Source organism: Ixodes scapularis, unplaced genomic scaffold (assembly GCF_016920785.2).
Source record: "Ixodes scapularis isolate PalLabHiFi unplaced genomic scaffold, ASM1692078v2 PGA_scaffold9__187_contigs__length_104089568, whole genome shotgun sequence".
Lineage (NCBI taxonomy): Eukaryota > Metazoa > Arthropoda > Arachnida > Ixodida > Ixodidae > Ixodes > Ixodes scapularis.
The window spans coordinates 101,965,332-101,979,611 of record NW_024609884.1 but is presented as its reverse complement, the minus strand read 5'-3'; the positions used below and the strand labels follow the sequence as shown (position 1 = coordinate 101,979,611).

General features: G+C 51.5%; 1 pseudogene; it reads left to right on the top strand.

Moving 5' to 3' along the window:
- The first annotated feature begins 270 nt into the window (after positions 1-270).
- On the top strand, positions 271-6,328 carry LOC115316916 (annotated as a pseudogene).
- The last annotated feature ends 7,952 nt before the right edge of the window (positions 6,329-14,280 follow it).

Genomic DNA, 14,280 nt, shown 5'->3' with positions numbered 1-14,280 from the left:
GTGAAAAACACTGTTTTCCGCCGCGGCCTCTTTTAAAATTCGTAAGTCGAGAACAAAAAACCTGACGAACTTGCGGTTTGTGGCTGCTGCGTTTTTAGAGACGACTTCATAAAATTTTTTTTTTTCAGCGAAATTAAAAATTCGACCCTTTTTGCCTGCACGATTTGAGATGAAATCACCCATATATATATATATATATATATATATATATATATATATATATATATATTGTGGGAAGCCGAGGAGGACGACGGCGCGCGAGGGGGCAGGAGCGGTGGCCGGCGGCCCGGTGCGCGTGACAGAGGGCACGAGGATTCCGCCAGGCACGGTCAGGACAACGACAGCGACTACCAGGCCCAGAACCAAGACGCCGAACAGTAAAACGATTTGAATCAATCCTTGCTCGTGTGACTTCTTGGGAGGGTGGACCAGGCAGGGACCGATTGGGCAGCAGAATAGTAGAGCGACCCACACAACTGGCGCTTCCAACGTGGGGCCCGATTGGTCTGCTGCTTGTTCTGTTCGTCCCGGGGAGTCACACAGATCTATTGAGCGTTCAGCGTGGTGTAGAAGGGTAAACGCTAACGATGCCCCCCAAGACGAGGTCGACCCCCAATAGGGACGAGGACGACTCGTCTGAGAGCGGAACTCAGGAACCGACTGACGCTGCGGGGGCCGGAGAAGGCTCTAGTACGCGAGCATCTCCAGATGCTGGGATTTTACCACCAGCTCCAGCTGGAGGCGCGGCAGACGTCGGCGAGTTTATGCGCGCCATGACGGCGATGATGGAGACGTTCTCGCGACAAATCGCGACGACTCCAGGAGTCGCGAGTGCCGCGCCTATGTCTCTGCCCTGACCGCGGTTGTCCGTACCGACGCCGACCTACGCGGGATATTCCGACGGGAAATCGGTCCACGATTTCTTACAGGACTTGGACGCGTATCTAGCCGCGTTGGGAGCATCAGACGAAACAGCCTTGGTGCAGATCGTGCCAATCGCGTTAACGGGCGACGCGTCGCGCTGGAGACGGTTGCAACAACCGTTTCTATCGATGGCGGACTTCCGGACGCGGTTTAGGGAGGAATTTTTGCCCCCTGATTACGAGATGCGGATTAGGGACGAACTAGCTAATCGCACTCAGCAACCCGACGAGAGCCTCGTGGAGTACGTTCGCGCGCTCCAGGAGCTCTACTCGAGGGCCGAGCCATCCACGTCCGACGCAGAGAAGGTAGCTAGAGCGATACGGCAATGTCACCCTAGATTCAAAGCCTATCTGCGCGGACGGGATTTCGCGGATCTGGAGGCACTTGCCAGAGAGGCGCGAACGGTCCAAGCGGGCTTGCTCGCTGAGCTGCAGTACCGCCCCCCTCCGAGGGCCGAGGAGTCCCTAGAGCCAAGATGCGCGTGGGCAGGACGCGCCGCAGACACTCACATTGAGTCGCGGACAGCGTATACGGCCGTTGCGGAGCGCGGTCACGGGGTAACTATAACGCCCCGGGCTTTGGACCCCTTCGCTTACGAGCAAAGGCGCAGGGCAGCCAACGCAAACTCGGCCCGAGTTCAGACCCGTAGGGGTGGCGCAGTGGTCAACCACCGCAGAGGCGCGACTGGTCACGACAGTCGCGGGAATCATGACTCACCGCGGTTTGCCACAGATGAAGTGTCGCGTGAGAGTAACGATGGACAGGTTTCGCGTAACGACCGGCCACAAGTCAGGTGTTACAACTGTCACCGTCTTGGGCACATCAGGCGGCATTGCACGTGGGTAGCGTCTGGTTCTCAGGGTTCCCAGGGAAACGCCACAGGCCGGCGCCACTAATCAGGTCCTCTGAGTCGAGGTTGCCGGCCGCTGCCGAGGCCAGTATCAGTGTGCCGACAGGGCGGAAATTGTGGCCGGCGACCGCGTGGCGATGGCCCCGTCGGCGTGTCGGGCTCAGAGCACGACACCTGAGAAGGGCCCGTACGTGCGTGTAGAGATCGGTGGTAGAGAATATTCGGCACTAATTGACACCGGTTCTACCCTTTCTCTAATTGACGATAATGTGTACGAGGACTGCCGTAACAGGAACCTTTGCGCGCGGGAACTTGTAACTCCGCTGCGTTTAGCGACAGGATTGGCCGAAGCGCAAGGGGCGATGCGCCTTCACCTTGGCCTTGACGGCAGACGAAGGAGGCAACGTTTCGTTTACTTGCCCGGTATGTCGATTCCTGTTATTTTGGGGCAGGACTTCGTCTGTCGTGAGGGCATAATCCTGGACTTGAGGAACAACGGGTATCGTTATAGTGCGTTTTCTCCTCTTATTCCCTTTGTTGCCCCATCATCTCTGGTGCAGGGAATGGAACGTTCGCTCGCTGCGTCACGCCAGGAGCAGGTATTAGCTGCGCGAGTCGTGCCCGGGAACGTCGAAATGATAATTGCGTCTTTCGATGGGCCCGCCGACCAACGGCGGATGCTAGCGAACGCCTTGTCCCAACACGCAGCTATGTTTACCGAGAGACCGGGGCTTACGACTGTTTTACAACATAAGATAGATACAGGAGAGGCCAGGCCGTGGAGGTGTAATCCTAGACCACTAAGCGTACATAAACGGGCCCTCCTAGACGCAGCTCTCGACGAGATGCTGGACACAGGGGCGGTGCGGCCATCGCAGAGTCCCTGGGCGTTTCCAGTAGTTTTGGCGCCAAAGAAAGACGGCACCGCGCGCCTTTGCGTTGATTACCGAAGACTTAATGAGGTCACTAGAAGGGACGCGTATCCTTTTCCCTCTATTGAGTCTATAATGTATTCGCTTGGAGGCGCGAGTGTTTTCACCACGCTGGATTGTAGCAGGGGCTTTCTCCAGATCCAGGTGGCGCCAGACGATGTCCAAAAGACGGCGTTCCCCTGTTACAGGGGGTTATTTGAGTTTACGCGTCTTCCGTTTGGGTTGTCGAACTCGCCGTCGAGTTTCCAACGGCTCATGGACATCGTGCTGGGCGATGCGAAATTTAACTTCGCCATGGCCTACATGGATGACGTTGTGGTATTCTCCAAGTCGTTCAAAGAGCACCTAACTCATCTCGAGATCGTCTTAAGGCGAATGAGTGAGGCCGGTCTAACAATTAATCCAAAAAGGTGCAACTGGCCGCCTCAAAGGTAAATCTTTAAGGCTTTGTCGTAGACAATGGTACCTTGAAGCCGAACGATGAGAAATTGAGGGCCATTCTCGATTATCCACCACCGCACGATGTAAAGAGCCTTCAAAGGTTTCTGGGGATGGTTGGCTTTTACCGGCAGTTCATCCCGATGTGCGCGGAGCTGGCGCGGCCATTGAATCTGCTGCTCCGGAAAGGCTCGAGGTGGGTCTGGCGTCCAGAGCAGGGTGCTGCCTTCTCGTCTCTCGCGAGGGCAATAGCAAGCACCGCTAGCCTTCGGTTACCAGATCTTAATCGACATTTTGTTGTGCAGACAGATGCGAGCGACTACGGTGTCGGAGCAGTATTGCTACAGGAGCACGATGGACAGTTGCGCCCTGTGGCATTCGCTAGTCGAACGCTCACACCGTCGGAACGCAACTACAGCGTGACGGAAAAGGAGGGGTTGGCCGTCATGTTTGCTCTGAAGAAGTTCGACCTCTATTTAGACGGAACGACTTTCGTTATTCAGACTGATCACGCAGCACTTACCTGGATTCAAAGGCTAAAAGAGCCCGCGGGAAGGCTGGCCCGCTGGGTACTAACCTTGCAGCGCTACTCGTACACGGTTGAGTACCGAAATGGATCGACCAACAAGGTCGCGGATGCGCTCTCTCGGGCGCCCCAGGATGGTGGTTGGGAGGAGGTGACGCAACCAGAGTCTAGCGAGAAGCGTGGGAAGAACAGGAGAATGTCTCCGGATGCAGGGGCGAGGTCCCTCACGGACGGTTGGGAGGAGGCGAAGCAACCGGCACTCGTAGCAGCCTTAGCGCGCGGCACGAAGGAGCAAAGGATCGTCGCTTGGGGTGAAGTGGTCAGCAAGGAAGAGCTTGTCGAGGCCCAGAAAGCAGATGGTTTTTGCCAGCGGGTGTTGGGTAAACTGGCTGAAATTGCGGTTGACACCGGGAAGGCTGGCGGTCGAGTTAATGATCAATTTGATTCATATCTGCTGGGCGAAGACGGCTTATTGCTTCGCTACATCCCAACGATCGATGAAGGGGAGGGTAATGAGTCTCCCTTCAGGGTGGTGATTCCCAGGAAGAGGTTTATCGGGTACTTCCACGACTCGGCTCTGGCAGGTCATGGCAGTGGCAGCAAGACTTTTCATAAGTTAGCCTATGCCGCGCCGCGACCTGGCCGGGGATGAGGCAAGACGCACTCCGATACGCCCGCAGCTGTCCAGCCTGCCAGAAAGCGAAGCCCAGAGGGGGCAAGCCTCCGGGCTTGATGCAGTCGGTGGAGAGTCACTACCCGTGGGAGATCGTCGCTTGCGACATCATCGGCCCACTGCCGAGAAGTCCGCGGGGAAACCAGTACCTCTTGGTTATCACCGATCATTTCTCAAAGTGGGCAGAGCTGTACCCACTGAGGAAGCTGGTTTCAGAGCGGATCTGGGAAAAGTTACTAGATACTTTCCTGCGCTTCGGCACAACCAGGTGTCTCATTAGTGATAACGCTAGTTATTTTACTAGTAAAGTGTTCGTGGACTCCTGCTTGGCGCTGAACATAAAGCACAAGAGGACAACACCGTACCATCCCCAAGCCAATATCACTGAGCGTGTGAATCGGAATATCAAAAGCATGCTGATCGCGCTAACGGAGAGACACCGAGACTGGGATGAGCACATCGCTGAGATCGGTTTTGCCATCCGGAATACTGTGAACAGATCGACTGGTTTCACGCCAGCGTTTCTGAACCTGGGTAAAGAGATCCCGTCTCCGCTGGAGAACGAGTTACGGAGCAACCAAGGAACACCAGGACGCCCGCTCTCTAGGTATGCGGAACAGCTAACGAACCGCTTGTCTGGGGCGCTGCACGATGCTAGAGAGAATCTTGATGCCGCAAGGATCGAGCAAGCGGCGCAGTATGACAGGAGCCATAGGCACTTGGAATTCAAGGTTGGTGACTTGGTCCTGAGAAGAACACACCCTCTGAGTAACGCAGCTAGCGGTTTCGCCGCATCGCTTGCTCATAGATGGGAAGGGCCCTATGAGGTAAAGACGCGAATGTCACGGCTTACTTATAAACTCACTCGGTGTGATACAAATGAGGAGTCGGGTCCAGTTCACATCGCGGACTTGAAGGGGTATTACCGTCGCGATGGGGAACATAGTAAATGAAAACTACCGCCGCCGCCACATTCGGCCACAGAAAGTGATGATTTTCCGGTGTCTGACAGTGTTCTTTCTACACAGGATGCCTCCTTGGAGAAACCGCCCCAGGGGTCCATACCCACGAGGCCCACCGGACGGGCCAGGCCCCGGGCCGGCTGGACCCCAGTGGTCCGGTCGACCAAACCCTCGGGGCGGCCGCCCAGGGAGGCGTCAACACCGGGGATGGCCGAACGGCGGAGCGGGCCAGCGCCGCCCGGGCTCCGCAGGTACCGCGAGCCCGGCAGCCGGCAGGCCTGCGCGGCACGGGGCAGGGCCGTCCGCAGCAACATCGCGGCACCAGGCAGGGCCGTCCGCGACGGAGCCCCCGCACCACGGAGCGGGTCCGTCTACGACCGGGGGACCTGCCTGGAGTCGGCCCCCCTGCCACACCGCGGCCACGTGGACGGCGTGGGAGGAAGGAGGGGCGGTCCACTTCGTTTCCCGCCGGCGTTGGAAGCATCAACCCAGACCAACGCCTGGCCAGCCCGACCACCAAGTCCCACTCCCGTTCCGTGGCCACACGCAGCCGGCGGCGCCACGGGTCTTGGGAGCGCCTGACACCTGCTGGCTGTGCGGGGTCCCAATAATACATCTGGAAATCCACGAAGCAGGTCGACTCCCTTCTGACCTGCTGAAGGCACAACCCCTCCCGGACAACGTGGCGGCAGCGGTCCAGACCCTGAGGGCAAGCCGCCCGGACCTCCTGGCTCCCGCTGCCTTGGCCTCCGTCCAGCCAGCCCGGCCTCCCGAAAACCGTGCCGCCGCACCGGCTGCCGCAGCCGCTGTTATCGAACCCGCCACCACGACGGCCCCCACAACATCGGCCGCCACCACATCTTGCGGCCCAAGCCATCGGGCCAGTGTCGTCCACCAGCCCCCTCCGTCCCCCTCGACTTCCGACGACGCCATCATGGCCGAGGTGGAACAACGCCTCGGCCAAAACCAGTGAGCACCCGGGGCCCCCCGAAGACCGGGCCTTGAGGGGGGGGGAAGTGTGGGAAGCCGAGGAGGACGACGGCGCGCGAGGGGGCAGGAGCGGTGGCCGGCGGCCCGGTGCGCGTGGCAGAGTGCACAAGGATTCCGCCAGGCACGGTCAGGACAACGACAGCGACTACCAGGCCCAGAACCAAGACGCCGAACAGTAAAACGATTTGAATCAATCCTTGCTCGTGTGACTTCTTGGGAGGGCGGACCAGGCAGGGACCGATTGGGCAGCAGTATAGTAGAGCGACCCACAATATATATATATATCAGGGATGGGCAGTATTTCAAATACAAGTATTTTAAATAGGTATTTCAAATACAAGTATTTTAAATAGGTATTTCAAATACTTTGTGTATTGTGCATTTGTATTTAATTACAAATTGGGTAATGTATTTGACGTGTGTATTTAAATACTAAAACGTGGATATTTCAAATACAATTGTAATTAAATACAATTTTGTGGGCGAAAATACATCCCTCAAGATTATTGTCACGACTCATTTCGCTCATCCTAAGACGTGTCCAGAGCAGGAAGAAAACTACGTTCTGCACCGAATGCAGTGTCTCTCAATCAAGCACAAGCGTTTAGTGACTGTGATTACGGTGCTAGTCCAGGACGAAATCGACGTTCACAGGCAGACTGGCTAAATAAGTGTCTGTGACAACTTGTGATGCTTTCCAGCCTGATTTCCATCCATGTTTTTGCCTGAAACATTCTGAATGCGCGGGTCGTCCAGATTCTCGTAACTGGTGCGAGTGGCAACAATAAAAAAGTCTCTAGCTAGTGCTGCGCGTCTTGGTCGTCTCGGTGCTTTTTTGGTCTATACCAAAATGTAATCAACAAAAAAAGCTGCTTGAAGCTCTGTACTTTTTTCACCTATTACGTCCAAGCTGATTACATTTTTGTGATTATATTTCTATCACGTTGCTAGAGATTCGCACACTAACTTCCAAATGTGCGATGCAAAATTAAAATAAGATACCCGGTAACCCGTTGCAGGTGCCCTGAAGTCGCTGACGCAAATTTTGAGGAATGTATTTCGAAAAGTATTTGGAGGAGACCTACATTTGGTTGTATTTGTATCTTGTACTTAAATGTTTTTTTTAATGTAATTACATTTGTAATTAAATAATTTTTGACAAAGTTTTTTGTATCTGTATTTCGATACATATTTGCATGTATTTTGCCCAGGCGCCACCGTAGTCATGGCACTTTTTCCGCCGTAGTCTCAAGTCACCGTCAGGCAAGTTAAGAAATCAACTATCCTGCGGACCCTGTTGTATTTTCACTTTTTACTTATCAAATCGCTAAGCATATATTGTGAAGTTAGGATACGTGCTTCGTTAGAACATGTCTACTAATGACCCGAATCGCTGGTGCCCAGGATAGAAGCTATGCACACTGCACAGACATGCACCGTCTGGCAAGGTGTGCAATCAACTATCCTGAGGACACTGATTTTTTTTTTCTTTTTCACTTGCCAGACTGCTAAGCATAGTTTGTAAAATTAATCTATAGTCGGTGACAGGTCAAGAAGGAAGTGGCAGCTCCTCCCACTTCTTTCCACTTGAGCAGAGCGAACGCTGGAGGAGCTGCCACTTCGTTCTTGACCTGTCACCGACTATAGGTACTTGTTTAGGGCTTGTGTTCTTATAATTTATTCTCTAACGCACAGGCGAGAACCTCTCCACATGTGACACAAACGTCACCAAACCGTCGGCCCAGGTGCACCCTTCCGCACTTGATGTTTGTTCCGGTGGACTCTGCTGTATTATATGCTTGTTTGTTTTTTGTCATGCTTGCCTGACCCCTTTACATAACTTGTACAAATATGAAAAACACTACCAAATTCATTCAAATATTCACAACATTAACATCCCATGTGTGAGCCAGAAATGATTTAAAAAATTCACAACATTTAATGTTCTACGGGAGCACGTGTCTCGCAGTCATGCTCGGGATGATGATATTTCAACTTCAGCCACTAGAGCCAATTTTACGTGAACCCGCACATTCTGTAATGCTCAGTTCCTCCTGAGAAAAGAAGTCGTGAGCCTTGTGAAGTAACACATTTCTTCTGGCGTTGCTACACCGTGTTGTTTTGTTAACTGTGACAAAGTGTTTTCAAATGCCAAGTCTTTAATATTTCATGTGAGTCGCTGCCATGGTAGCAGCATGCATCAAGTACAATGTGAAGGAGAGCACCTGTCAAATGATGTCAGTGCAGAAGTACTTTCTGCCATTGACGAACCATCATCTTCAGAAGTAGCCAGCTCAGTTTCTGTGCCTTTGCAAACAAAGAAAGCATCACTGTTTTTAATTAAATCGGAATCTTTGCACCTTGTACAGTCATCCGTGGCGCAAAATATCAGCAGTCAAATCCAATCGATAAATTCACTCTCACAAGATTGCAGGCTCCAAGTGATTGGTCGGGTGTTTCAAGAACAGGAGGTAAATGCCAAGATTTGGTTACAGTTAAGTAGTGAAGAAGCACCTTTCAATCCAATTGACGGTGTCCTGCGAACATTATAGGTAAGACAGGAGTTTTCCAGAATTTAAAATGATAGAGCCAGTTGAGGAGAAGTTCAAAAATCAACGAAGCTTTCACTATGTTCTTATTAAGCAGTCTTTTGTGCCCAGTTTGAAGATGTCACTGTGCGAGAAGCAGCAATCCAAGACGCTGTCCATGACAGTCAGTATTTGTTTAGCTTTAGAGATGGAAGTCTTTGCAAAGAGTCTGCGTACTTAGAACAAAAGAGCTATTCAGCTGCTCCTGTTTCAGGACACATTTGAGACTTCACATCCACTCGGGTGAGCAAGAAAGAAGCTCAAGCCCCTTGGCATGTATTACACTGTTGCCAACCTTCCAGCAAATTTCAGCAGAAAGGTGCATAACATTCAGTAAGTGGTGGTCTGCTATGAATCGATACTTGTGAAGCTTGGTCATGATGCTGTGATGAAGACCGCTGTCACTGCATTTAAGAAACTCGAAGACAAGGGAATTGATGAGGGAAATGAACACTTTAAGTGTGCCTTAGTCTCTACTTAGCGAGAAAATTTGGGAAGCCATGGAATTGTTGGCTTCACAGAAAACTTTTTTACGTCCAAGTACTTTTTTCGCTACTGTGAGGTTAGAAAGGTGGACTTTGAAAAAAACCCTAATTCAATGGGAGTGCAACGGTTGCGTGATACGCATACTAATCACGTGAGCATGGCTGAGCGGGGACATCATGATTTGGCTGAAGGCGTTAAATTTGATTCAGCTTGTAATGCCTTGCAGTCATTCCATGTCACTTCTGAATTGCCACTATGTATTGCTTATGCCATGTTTGAAGAAATCGCCCCATTTGATTTGTCTCTGGTTGTTCAGTATCAATTGTTCATAAAAGAAAATGGTTTACAATCGGAAAGCTGAATGAAAGAATCAAGAACATATCGTGAGTGGTCGTGATGCTGCAAGTAGGCCGGCCGGTCTTGCGAATGACAAGAGTTGTAAGGTGCGCGGCTAATCAAATGAAATATGTAACCTCATAAGGCTGCTCGCCATTCTCATTCAAGACAAGGTACTTGATTCTGAAAAGGTATGGAATATATATTTGATGTTAAAGTTGATTGTTATTATTGCCATGTCTCCCCGACCCCATGTTACTTAAGTTGGGTATATCACGGCTCTAATGGGCGAATATACCACTAGAAGAGTCAGGCTCTTAGCAGGGCTACCGCTAAGACCTAAACATAATTTTCTGTGTCACTACTCTAATTTTTGCTACCGTTACGGTTCCTTGGCTGACTGCGCGACACTACGATTTGAAAGTAAACATTTACATTTCAAGTGCATTATCCGAAGCTCTCAAAATGTTAAGAACTTCACTTTAACAACGTCCACTAAGCACAAAATACTTCAGGCATACTGCAGGGCAGGAAATATATTGACCGATGATCTCATTCAAGAAAACTGCTTGGCGTTTCCGTCGGACCTCATTGATACCAAAATTGTCCATGCACTTCGTTCTGGATTCTCAGCGCCAGAGTCAGCTGCACTGAGCATTCAGGTGACCTACAAGGGTACCATGTATGAAGCAGTATCTGTGATCCTGCGTTGTGAATGTGATTGCTTAAGGGAAGTGAAGAAAACATGATGCGTGTCTGCTGAAAAGTGCATTGGTTTTATTGGCAGACCTTGCGAAATTGAAGAATGGGGTAGTAGAGGGCTTAAGGTAGTCACATTCATGAATAAGGATGCAGTGTTCGCCAAATTGTTCATAGGAGTTCCTTAAATGTGTATGCCTGCGCACCCAGGATTGTTCTGACTGTAAACCATGATGTTGATATCATTCTTTATGTTTGATAGCATTGGGGTGTTCTGTTGCATAGTATATTTGGGCCCTCTAGCAGTATTGATGTCAATAATTCACCAATAATTTGTGTGTTATTTCGTGCAGAAGTTTCAAATAAACAAAGTTAAATCTTTATTTCTTCTTTTCTTCCTTTGCCAGAAAATTGAGCCAATTGCATCGACAGTACTAAGATTAGTCCCCAAGCTTCCCGAAGAAGAGCTTCTAAGCCTCGCTGCTTACCTAGAGTCCGAGGGTTATGTGCATGCAAAGGAACTGAATTACCTTGAGGGCGATGACCTTAAACCACATTTCAAGATGTTCCGTGTGCGGAAGCTCCTTCGGGGATTGAAAACCAGTGCACCTGACAAGCCCCCGGGCCCTAACGGCGTTATTTCAAGTCTGGTGCAGGCAGAGCCATCGCCGTTAACTGTAAAACCTGCCGCTGCGGCAGCATCGAGAAGCACGTGCATAAATGGGTCCTAGACTTCCAAACCATTTCGTCCCAACTCCCACCTGAACTCCTAAAACACTGGGAAGAGGAAAGACCTGACCCATAAATGAAGCGCCAGTTAGTGAAGATTGTTGGTACATCCATAGCGAAACACAACCCGTTGCCTGGGATGGCAGCTGTGAAGTATGTGGCACAATTGATCATAAGAAAATACCCTCTGTCATGTGCAGACATTTCCTCAGCAGGGGACATCATTGGCGAAGGTGCCGCTTCTATAACTAGACATTTGACAACCTATCCTGAGGCACCGACCTAATCGGAGCTCCAAGCGCCCTGCTGAAGATTCACTGGAGAAAGAAGACCTGGTCCCTACGAAGAAACACAACGGTCCAGTTGACTCGTATGGTTGCGTGGCATGGCAGCGTGACTCTCATACAGAAACGTGGGACAGTTTAATCATGAGCCATTCCACTCTGTGAAGGGGAATGACCAGCGAAGCTGTTCAGCACACGACCCTCTCCGAGGCTCCGGAAGAAACTAGACACTCAAGACGGGACCGCCACCCGGCAAAAAGTAGACAGACACGACGGGACCGCCACCCCGCGAGAGCGGAAGGAGACTAGGCACGCAAGCGCTTGGAACGACGAAAAAGAGAGGGCGGTGGGAGCGTAAACATGGCGGACGCGGGTCGCACAGCGGCAAATCTTTGAGAAACCTTTGTTATCTAACCGAGAGCCTCCATACCCTCTTCACAAAAAGGTGTTTGGTTTAAAGGAGCTGTGCACTGATTTTAACGATTTGCATCTTCTACTTTTGACATTGTTTATCTTGTCACAAACGACAGAAAACACGTCTCCTTCCTTCAAAATGTTGCGATTCCGCCGCGGAATCGCGAGGTAAAAATTGGAATATTTCCCGACCTGCTGCCGCCGAGCGGGCGGCCATGAGAACCACGCAGCATGACGTCAATGGAGGACGTGTAAAAAGATAGGAAGTTGGTGCAAATACCTGCTCGATAAAAGGTAATTTTTCTATAAATCTTGTCGTTCCAACATAAATATAAATGCGTCAAAAACCTGGTATCCTCGACAAAACTTTTATTATACGGAGTTTTAGTGGCACCATCTATCCGAGGTCAACAAAACCGTCAGCTCTATCTGCTACCGCGAACATATTTGAAGTCGGGGCTCGATAAAAGAATGTAAAATGATAGTCCCCTGTGTCCGCACCCGCCGTGAGGCACCGCAGACTTAAAGCCCATTCTAATAAAAATTAAATGGATCATGTGATCAAATGGTAATTTTCAGGAAAAGCCAATTGGAGTTAAGTGGGGATAAATGTAATCAACTATTGTAACAGCCAGTGGAACGGCCCGGGAAAACCAACAGGTACTAAAAGTACCCACGTGCTCGACTCACTGTCCGGCTCCGCTACTAAGACACGAGTGCGTCTCACAGCGGGTCCGACGGTCACTGAATGGCAACCATGAACCACCCAGCCCCGTCACAGTGATCACTTTTATATCCCTCGGCTCCCCTGGAGACAAACCCCCGCCATCCTGCGGGGGCGCCTCCCTACCTGGGAAGGTACGAGGGGCACCACCTTTATCACAGTCTTCCCCTTGTATGGATGCCTCGTCTCGAATCACAACGCAGCGTCACACGTACTGCGACACACGTCCCGACTGACGTCACCCACTCCACGTCCTACTCCCCAGATGTCAACACGCTTCACGTCACACTTCCATCCCTTTTCAGTTCAGGTCGTCACACGTCATGCGTCCACACATCTGGGTCGTTCCACGTCAGGCGGGCTCACGTCGTCCCCACGTCACACGTCTCACGTCACACGCTGCGCTCCCCGCCTCAGGGGCTCCGTCCTCCATTGGGGTAAGCTAGGGTTTCCAGGCCCTTTTTGTCCCCCCCCCCCCCCCCCCGTCTACATAAGGAACCCCAGTGCTAGGGTTCCCTATCCCAGATGGGGGGTTTTCGCCAGAGCCTCCGTTGCAGCAATGAAGCTGGCAGGGCGCACTACGAGCAGGTGGAGGTTGACTTCCCACGCGGCAACAACCGCGGGGGCTTGCGCCCCGCTACCGCGAACAGTTGCCAGAAGCCGGAGGGGAAAGGGGGCAGAGCCAGACGGAGATGGGGGATGGCCGGACCCTGACACGAGACTTTCCTCCTCTCGCCATGTTGATCCCGCTGTGCAAGCACGTGGTCATGTGGTCGCGAGCGGCTGAGTTCTCGCTGTGGACTGATGGCTCTAGAGAGATAGCTTCACCGGAACCCCCACGCGTCCCCAATTCACGTCACAGCGCACGTGACTCGGAAGAAGGTGAAGGAGTTGAGAAATGCCGAAAACCTCAATCCTTGTAAATTTTTAATATAAAAACTTGGAAATGCAGGCAAAAGCTGTTTTTCGTTCTTTACTTCAGAATGCTCAAGGCACCACCTCCTAAGCTATTTAAGCAAAGCACTGAAATTGTTGCACAGCTCCTTTAATATCAAACTCCCCGATTTCACCGTGACGCCTCGCAGATACCGCTATGACTGTACTTTAGATTGACACAGGACTACTCAATTTTCATACACTATTGCACTGGAACGAAATGCGAACAGTGGAGCGCGTGGCCGTCGACACATGCTGAGCCTAGCCGCGCCTCCTGAAGGTCTGTGGAAACTGAAAAAACAACGTTACTAGATTTCAGTTGTCAAGCTCTGGCGTGTGTACCCTTTCCGTGGTGCGCTGCGAGGGGCGCGCGCGACTGAGTTTGCCTTCCTGCCCGCCCGATCGCAAGACTCGCCGCCCGCTGTTTGCACGTTTCGGTCAGATGGGACCAAGTTTGTGCCATTCCCATCGAGAACTTCTGTAATGTGCTGGTGTTCCATGCCAGTCAGGTTATACAAAAAAAAATGCCGCGTTGCTTTATGCCAGGATAAAAAGCGGTTACGATTCCGCGGGATCTGCTAGCGCGGTCGAAAAGAGGTATTTCTTCAGACCACCAACGACCCTGAAGCCCTTCGGAAGTGGCAGCGTGCTATTCCAACAGAGGACAATGAGCTTTCAAGCTCTTCTTCGGTTTGCGATCTGCATTTCTGTGAGGATGACATCACGAAGAACTTCGTGCACAGCATTCCTGGTGACGTGGTCGTGATCCCACGTGACAAGGGGGCCCTG